Source organism: Heterodontus francisci, unplaced genomic scaffold, assembly GCF_036365525.1.
Source record: "Heterodontus francisci isolate sHetFra1 unplaced genomic scaffold, sHetFra1.hap1 HAP1_SCAFFOLD_51_2, whole genome shotgun sequence".
NCBI lineage: Eukaryota > Metazoa > Chordata > Chondrichthyes > Heterodontiformes > Heterodontidae > Heterodontus > Heterodontus francisci.
In genome coordinates, this window is record NW_027141369.1 from 5430362 (window position 1) to 5439757 (window position 9396).

Here is a 9396-nt window from a genome sequence, read left to right on the forward strand (position 1 = left end):
AAAGTGAGAAATGCAACATAGGGGCAGAAATTGACATGGTCTGTCAGTGTTAAAGAAGCAGGTAATGTGAGGTAATAGATTTTTGTCTGTAAGTGCTACACTGATATTGCTTCATATATTTATATTGAAAATAAAGATAATTGATTCGTAATAAAGGCTGTCTTCGTTGATCCGATGATTGTAAATGTGCCCTGTTATATTTTACCAGTATTTACCATTGACCAGTATTTCTGTCTGTTTTTTCAGGATAGTATTTACATTACTTCAAATAAAGAATACATAACTACGCAAAGAACTGAGCAGAATGCTGAAAATTTCACAGCAAACAGTTAAAATAGAAAGCGATGAAATACAGAAAGATAAAAGCTAAAATACTGAAAACACTCAGCCAGTCCGGAAACAACTGTGGAGAAGTAAAGCTCGGGTTAATGGTCCAGTTCTGCGACCCTTCAATAAACCTGAAACGTTGCTCCTACCTTCCTCTCTCCACAGATGCTGCGGGAAGTGCTGAGTGTTTCCAGAATCTTCTGTTATTATCCAGATTTCCAGTGTGTGCAAAAAGTCTCTTTTTGAATAAAATATTCCCTGGGAAGGAATTGTAAGATTTAGGTTCTGTGTTCACAGATACACAAAGAAGCGGGTCGAGCTCATAATGTCGAGCTCATAATAGTTTATTAAGAAGCAACAGTTTAAATATAATATTAAGAAGTAACAGTTTATATATGAACAGTTTAATTATGGTAATGCATAAGCCAAACAGACAGAAAAGACAAACGACCCGTAACAGATTGAATGGATGACCGGTCCCGGATCATACAGTGGGGAAGAACAGTGTTGACAGTCTCCCCGACGATGAGGCAGGTGAGGTGTTGGTGTCCTCAGTCTTCTTGAGCCAACCAAAGTGTCAATCTGAAGGCGACTCTTTCCCTCCCGAGCACCCAAAAAAGTGGCTCAACTTAGAGAGGCCGGAATGTGAGAAACTGCTGAGAATAAGGGACCCTCGCAGCCAGGACACATTTCCCGGTGGATTTTCCAATAGAAACTGCGACTGGAGAGAGTCTTTGGGAAATGGAATTCCTGAATGGAGTGAAAGAGTTAGTGATTGGTTTGTAGATGTTAAATCTGATTGGATGGCTGAAGAGACCAATTGTAGTATTACAATATAAAACCGTTGTGACATCATTGCCAATCGCCCAATCACAATCTTAACTTTCCCCCATCCCTCATTTGCATAGAGCTGTGGGATTGTCTATTTAATCCGCACTCGGAAGGGGTTTGGTTTATTTCTCTGTCTGAAATTGAATCTGAAAATGCCTGAAGAGAAGAAAACAGCTGCTAAGAAGGGCGCCAAGAAAGCCTTAAATAAACCGTCAGCAAAGGGCGGCAAGAAGCGGAGAAAGTCGAGGAAGGAGAGTTACTCCATCTACATCTACAAAGTGATGAAGCAGGTTCACCCCGACACCGGCATCTCCTCCAAGGCCATGAGCATCATGAGCTCGTTTGTGAACGATATTTTAGAGCGCATCGCGGGTGAGGCTTCCCGCCTGGCCCATTACAACAAGCGCAGCACCATCAGCTCCCGGGAGATCCAGACCGCCGTGCGCCTGCTGCTGCCCGGGGAGCTGGCCAAGCACGCCATGTCGGAAGGGACAAAGGCGGTGACCAAGTACACCAGCTCCAAGTAAAACTGCACAATGGACTGAAAAACATCCCAAACACAACGGCTCTTTTAAGAGCCACCCACAATCTCTCTGAAAAGCTACATCATCTCAATGGTATCGATTTGTTTTTTTTTATGAAGAGTCTGGAACTTTCTAATTGCCTTTCTGATCTCTGTTTTAACCCCATGGATTCTGGGTGATTCACTTTCACTGTTGAGATCTTTGTGTCTCTACTTATTAATGCCGTGTAAATTAATTACTGATCACTGACCCCAAGTGCGCTTGGATCTCGGACGCGTTCATATTCGACCCCTTTCCTGTATCTCGTTAATAAAAGCTGACAGATCAGTTCTCAGTCACTTGTTTCCCTTGTTCAAGCTCGGCCTCAATAATTAATAAGTACATTATCTGGAAACCCCGCTGTTGTAGGAACCCTCAGTCTCACATTTCAACACCTGACAGTAAAAATCTTCTCTCCGCTTTTGTCTCCCACAAATAGGTTCAATCTAGAATCAGTGATGCGGTATCTTGACAAAGATTGATCTGAATTGTGTCAGCTTGCAGAATGCTGTGAATGAGACTTTCTGCCTCCGCTTACAGACTGTTTCAAAAAGGACTGAGAATAAACCCGAATAGATACCGGATTGTAAAAGTGTATCTGGAACTTGTGACAAAGTGTAGAATAATACAAGAGGAGAAAGATTTTAAATTTTTTTGCTGTGAAATGAAATTGCCTGTTAATGCGATATTCTATATTGAAGCTTCTCCTTGTTTTACAGATATATTAGCGGGCTTTTCAAATTAAAAAAATCGGTTGGAGTCTGACAATTTAGCGCCGTTATTTTCAGCCGTTATTCAGCGTGGAATCTCCGGATTGGTGAATTAAGCAGCTCTGGGATTGGAAACATGAACCACATCATGAGATGCAGTAACAGAGTGACCAATCAGCAGCCTCCACCACTAACATCCCAGCCCAGAGGGACCAATGTCAGCGGATTTCAGCATTCTTTGTGAAAGTATTTGTGAGATTGTGGCCTGAGCAGACTGCGAAAGTCATTTGGCAGAATACCTCATCACCAGAACTTTCAAACAAGCACCAAGATGTAGCTTGGCTGGTGGTGAGAAGAGCCCTCCCCGTCAGATCCTTCCTGCATGCCCGAAGTCTCACCCCCTCCACACAATGCCCTCGAGGTGGCTGTGGTGGGGAAGAGATGGTTGCCCAACTCCTCCTGGAATGTGTCTTTGCAAAGCAGGTGTGGAAAGAGATGCAATGGTTTTTGTCGAGGTTCATCCCAAGCAGCTCTGTAGCACAGGGGTCTGTGCTCCACGGGCTGTTCCCAGGGACGCACACCGAGATAAACATCAACTGCTGCTGGAAGACTATCAATTTGGTGAAAGACGCCCTTTGGTCTGCACAAAACTTGCTGGTCTTCCAGCGCAAAGAGTTGTCCAGGACCGAATGTTGCGGACTGGCACATTCCAAGGTCCAGGACTACGTGCTGAAGGACGCACTAAAGCTTGGGGCAGCCGCAGCAAAGGCTCAATGTGGAAAGATCACAGTGTAAGGTCCCCCCAGCAAAGTGAACGGAGGGGCTGGACCAATGGGAAACCCCTCAACTGTATCCAGAAAATATTTGGTTTGCTGTAAAATGTACATAGCATGTAAAATGAAATGGAAGGGTTGTGAGGCAACTCACTCCTGTATTGAAAGAAACTAATCTCATTTGCACTCCTTGTATTTTTCGACTTTGTGCTTTTTGGAACTGTTTGGTAATCTATTTTTTTTATAGTTTTTTATGAATAAAGTATACTTTGGAAATTTAAAAAAAGTGTCTGGAAGATGGGCAGCCACTGCAAAGTCTCAATGAGGTATAAACACTGTGTAAGGTTCTCCCACCAAAGTGAACTGAGGGGCTGGACCCATGGGAAACCCCTCGGGCTGTATACACTGAATATGGGTTTGCTGTAAAATGGAAGGGTTGTGAGGAAACTCACTCCTGCATCAAAGAAAACTGATTTCCTTTGCACTTTTTGGGATGTCAACTTGGTGTTATTTTGAACTGTTTTGTACTGTATTTTTTTACAGATTTTTATGAATAAAGTATATTTTGGGGGAAAAGAGGAAGAAGAAAAGACCAGCGGGAAAGCTCGGGCCAGGGCCAAGGCCAAGTCTCACTCCTCCCGGGCTGGACTGCAGTTCCCGGTGGGCCGTGTTCACAGGCTCCTGAGAAAGGGCAACTATGCTGAGCGTGTGGGTGCCGGAGCCCCGGTCTATCTGGCTGCTGTGCTCGAGTATCTGACCACTGAAATCCTCGAGCTGGCCGGTAACGCGGCCCGGGACAACAAGAAGAGCCGCATCATCCCCAGGCACCTGCAACTGGCCGTCCGCAACGACGAGGAGCTCAACAAGCTGCTAGGAAGGGAGGCCACCGCTCAGGGCGGTGTGCTGCCTAATATCCAGGCCGTGCTGCTACCCAAGAAAACCAGCGCTCAGAGCTCCCAGAAAAAGTAAAGCGGCCAAAATGTCATCTAATAAACCAAAGACTCTTTTCAGAGCCACCCAAAGTCTCTGTGAAAGGGTTGGTTACTGTCAGGAGGGAGTCAGAGATGGAGTTATTGTAATGGTGCATTGACCAGTTTCACATCTGTCCAGGTGTGTTTTCCGTTCCCTCTCTGGATTTCGCTCTGCTCCTCTGCTCACACATCCCCCTGCACCCTTCCCCCCACCCCCAATTAAATGAAGAACTGAACTACATGATGTCAATCAACAATTTAATAAATGCCGCCACCTTCAATTTCATAAATTTGGAGACCCTCCCGGTGCATTGATGATAAGTGGTTTGGTGCTGATGAATTTATTTAATCATGGAAGTATCTGGGTCAATTCTGGTCTGTTTTTCATTGAGACAGTTTGAATTCTTTTTTCTCTCTCCGGTGATCAATGAGAATCTGCTCCCGGAACAGAGCAAGTGCAGGAAGGAAGAGGCCATTCTCGGGCTGTGTGTGGACAAGGTAAGGGAGACAGAACGGGAAGAATCTGCTATTGAAAATCATTGTTGTTTTCTGTCCTCAAACATGTAATGCACGTTCCTGGTTTGGCTTTAGTTTCACACTGTTTGTTGTTCTTGAACAGTGAATAGAGGAAATAGAGCCGGGCAGTAGGGATGTGGGCAGTTATGCGAACAACAACTATTGCTGTCACTCGGTGAGAAGTATCGAGGAAATATTTTAAACAGCGGCTGTCGATTTCGGTTGAATGGTTGGTCCAATGAGAAACAAGGAAATGGCAGAGACTTTGAACAAGTATTTTGACTCAGTCTTCATGGTAGAAAACACTAAAAGCATCCAAAGAATAGTATAAAATCAAGGGGAAAAGGAGGGAAGGAACTTGAAACGATCATTGTCGCTGGAAAAAATGTATGAGGAAAACTAATGGGACTAAAATCTGACAGATCCCCTCGACCTGATGGCCTGCATCCCAGAGTTTAAAAGAAATGGCTCCAGCCATAGTGGATGCGTTGGTTGTAATCTTCGTCAATTCACGAGATTCTGGAACAGTGCCAGTGGATATTAAAACCACAAATGTAAAACCCCTATTCAAAAAGCAGGTAATGATAGGCCTGCCAGCCTAATGTCTGTCATTGGGAAAATGCTGGAATCCATGATTAAGTAAGTGGTAGCAGAACATTCAGAAAATTAAAGTACAATCATGCAGAGTCAACATGGATTTATGAAAGGGAAACCATGTTTGACAAAATTATTAGAGTTCTTTGAGGATGTAACAAACAGGGTATATGAAGGGGAACCAGTAGATGTAGTGTATTTGGATTTTAAAGGCGTTCGATAAAGTGCCATGTAAAAAGTTACAACACAAGATAAGAGCTCATGGTGTTCAGGTGTAATATGTTAGCACGGATAGAGGATTGGCTAACTAACAAGAAACAGAGAATTGGGTTAAATGGGTCATTTTTCAGGTTGGCAAACTAACTAGTGGGGTGCCACAGGGATTGGTGTTGGGGCATCAACTACTTACAATCTATATTAATAACTTGGATGAAGGGATCGAGTGTATTGTAATCAAATTTGCTGGGGATACAAAGATAGGTGGGAAAGCAAGTTGTGAGGAGGACACAATGAGTTTGCAAAGGGATAAAGACAGGTTAAGTGTGTGGACAAAAATTTGGCAATGAAGTATAATGTGGGAAAATGTGAGGTTATCCACTTTGGTATGACGTATAGAAAAGCAGAATATTATTTAATTCGAGAGAGAATGCAGAATACTGTGGTACAGAGGGATCTGGGTGTCCTCATATATGAATCACAATATGTTAGCATGAAAACACAGCAAGTAATTAGGAAGGCAAATGGAATGTTGGTGTTTATTGCAAGGGGGATGGGGTATAAATGTGCAGGTTGTTGGTTCGACCACACCTTAAGTGTTGCATGCAGTTTTGGTCTCCTTATTTAAGGAGAGATATATTTGCATTGGAGGTAGTTCAGGTAAGTACCACTAGGTTGATTTCTGGGATAAAGGTGTTGTGTTATGTGGAAAGGTTGACCTGGTTGTGGTGCACTCATTGGAGTTTAGAAGAATGAGAGTCAATCTTATTGAAATACATAAGATTCTGAGGGGGCTTGACAAGGTATTTGCTGAAATGATGTTTCCCCACATGAGGGAATCGAGAACTATGGGGGAACAGTTTCAAAATAAGGAGTCTCTCATTTTAGATGGAGTTGAGGAGGAATTTCTTCTCACAAAGGGCTGCTATTCTTTGGAATTATCTACCCAAGAGGATGGTGGCGGTTAGTCATTGAATATATTCAAGGTTGAGTTCGACTGACTTTTGATCTACAAGGGAATAATTGGTTATAGGGGCAGGCAGGATAGTGGAGTTGAGGCCATGATTAGATCTGCCATGATCTTATTGAATGGTGGAACAGGCTCGAGTGGCAGAATAGCCTAATCCTGCTCTTAGTTATTATGTTCTTATGCTATAATGCCAGATGGAAATAAAAATCTGACAGAGACTGCAATCTGAAGACAACAGAAGGCAGGTCTCTCTCTCTCTCTCACACACACATGCAGAGTCCCAGAGACCCATGGGAGTAGCTCAACCCTCAAGACAGAAGACCAGCGAAACAAGTTTGAAAGTGTGCACTGGTCCCCAACAAGAACTGCAAGCCATAACAGCAATCAAAGACTTTCCATCAAACCCAAAGCCAGCAACTGAACTCCAGCTATTGCTTCAAATCTTTTCCCCTTTTCCGTTTCTATTAGTGTGTCTGTTTATCACATATGCACGCTAGCGTGGTTGTGCTGCCTATCTTTATTCATTTTAACTGAATTAGATTTTTAAGGTTAATAAACTTACACTGTTCTTTTTTAAATCTGAGAAAACATGCCTGGTTGATTTCTTTGCCATTAGAATTAGGGAGTAGTGAAGCTAAAACATGGTGTTTTAAAAAGTTAAACCCTGTTACAGGTAAGGAAGAGGCTGAGAGGGGGAGCCTTTCTCACCTGGTCGTAACAATGACTTTTCTAGCTTCTACCTCAATTGATCTTGAGTTACAGAGATATGTTTCTTTCTCCCTGTAGGCAAAAGCTTGAAGGAACCTGAAGGAAGGTGGTGATTCCCCAGCACAAGGAAAAGTGCAGTCCACTCCTTCTAACACAGAATAGGTACATTATCACACCCAGAGCACAGAGACACAGACAGGCCATGAGTTCCACAGGCACAGAGAGCAGAAGTAGTCAGACTCGCACTGATCCCAAGTTTCAGAGACACATTTTCAATCCAGCAGACAATCAAACAATGCAGGAGTGGCAGAAGTTGTTTCCAATTCACCCCAACTCAGTAATGCTGAAAGGTAGGTCTATCAATCTCAGTTCAAAATCACACCCACCATCAGATTGAAAGGCACCGGATTAATCCCACAAAAGTGCAGCCTAAGCTACAAATTAAATATCAGGTAGAGAAGCTGATGGAAAGGTACAGAATGAATCCTTAGCATGTAGCCCAGACTGCATACTCAGTGACAGATTACAATGTAGTACAAACATCTCATACAGTATCAAAAATAAAGTTATAGTATTATGTCAATTAGTGCACACTGCACTACTCATTTCATACCAGTCCAATAATCTCTGTAAGAGCTGTAACGAAAGATAGAGTATCAATTCAATGATTCTAATTGTACTGAGCACACCATTTGTGAGTTTGAAATATATGCCATCATTCACAAATGTGTTCAGTTACAGACTAAATATTAGTCCAAAACAGATAGCAATGAGGAAAAACCTCTTTACTCAGAGTGTTGTTAAACATTTGGAATTCTGTACCCCAGAGGGCTGTGGAAGCTCAGTCATTGAGTATGTTTAAAGCAGAGAGTGACAGATTTCTAAATACAAATGACATAAGGGGAAATGAGGATAGTGTGTGAAAAAGGCATTGAAGTGGATGATCAGCCATGATCCTATTGAATGGCAGAGCATGCTCAATCGGCTGAATTTCCTGCTCCTATGATCCTATGTTCCTAAAATTCTCACACCACAACTCAATAAAACACACAGTTAAAATGTGATCCATATTTTGAAATACAAATGAGGCAAGCAAATCGTGACACATTATGGCATTAAACAAATAGTTCTCAATACCATCACTGAGATACATATTAAGTGCAGATACAGAGGAATCCTCTACCAGAATTTCATAGATACACAATGTATCACATTTGCAGACAATGGCAGTAGCTGAGAGATACAAAATTAATCCCACTGTAACTGACTGTCTGAGAAACAGACACATAAAAAATGAATTGTAACACACATTCAGTACCAGAGACTGCCAAATGCAGAATGAGCCCTGGATGTGCACATGCAGAGTGTACCAGAAATTGACTGATACTGAATGAGACCCAGACTCATATGCAGTACCAGAGACTAACAGCTGAAGAATAAAACCAACATTCACTTCCAGTACCAGAAAATAATATATGCATAACAGATATCACTCATGTACAGTAGCAGAGATTGACAAACAACAGAATGCAGTTTGACAGTCGGGAAGGTGCGAGAGCGAGCTTACAGCTGGGAAGTCAATTTCAGTGGAAGTTTAAAAGTTAATTCCCTTTTGTTTTCGGAGGACCAGGGGACTGCTGGGTAAGTAAAAACTATATATTTGGGTGGTTTATAATCTCTTTCTTTTAGTTTTGGTGACTGCAGCTTGACAGTAGCGAAGGTGCGAGAGCGAGCTTACAGCTGGGAAGTCAATTTCAGTGGGAGTTTAAAAGTTAATTCCCTTTTGTTTTCGGAGGACCAGGGGACTGCTGGGTAAGTAAAAACTATATATTTGGGTGGTTTATAATCTCTTTCTTTTAGTTTTGGTGACTGCAGCTTGACAGTAGCGAAGGTGCGAGAGCGAGCTTGCAGCTGGGAAGTCAATTTCAGTGGGAGTTTAAAAGTTAATTCCCTTTTGTTTTCGGAGGGCCAGGGGACTGCTGGGTAGGTAAAAACTATATATTTGGGTGGTGCCTGTACCCGAGACACTACACGTGTAGTGTCTCCCACCCACCCTCCTCCTCTAACAAATAAAAAGGACTCTGTTGTGTTGATAAGGTAAACTTTTTATTTAAGAAGTTCTGTCCGTTGGATTGCTAACCTAACAAGTTTTGACAGTGTTTTGGTTTTTCAGTAGATTTGTTGGGAATTTAGAATAGAGGGAATGGAAGTGAAGGC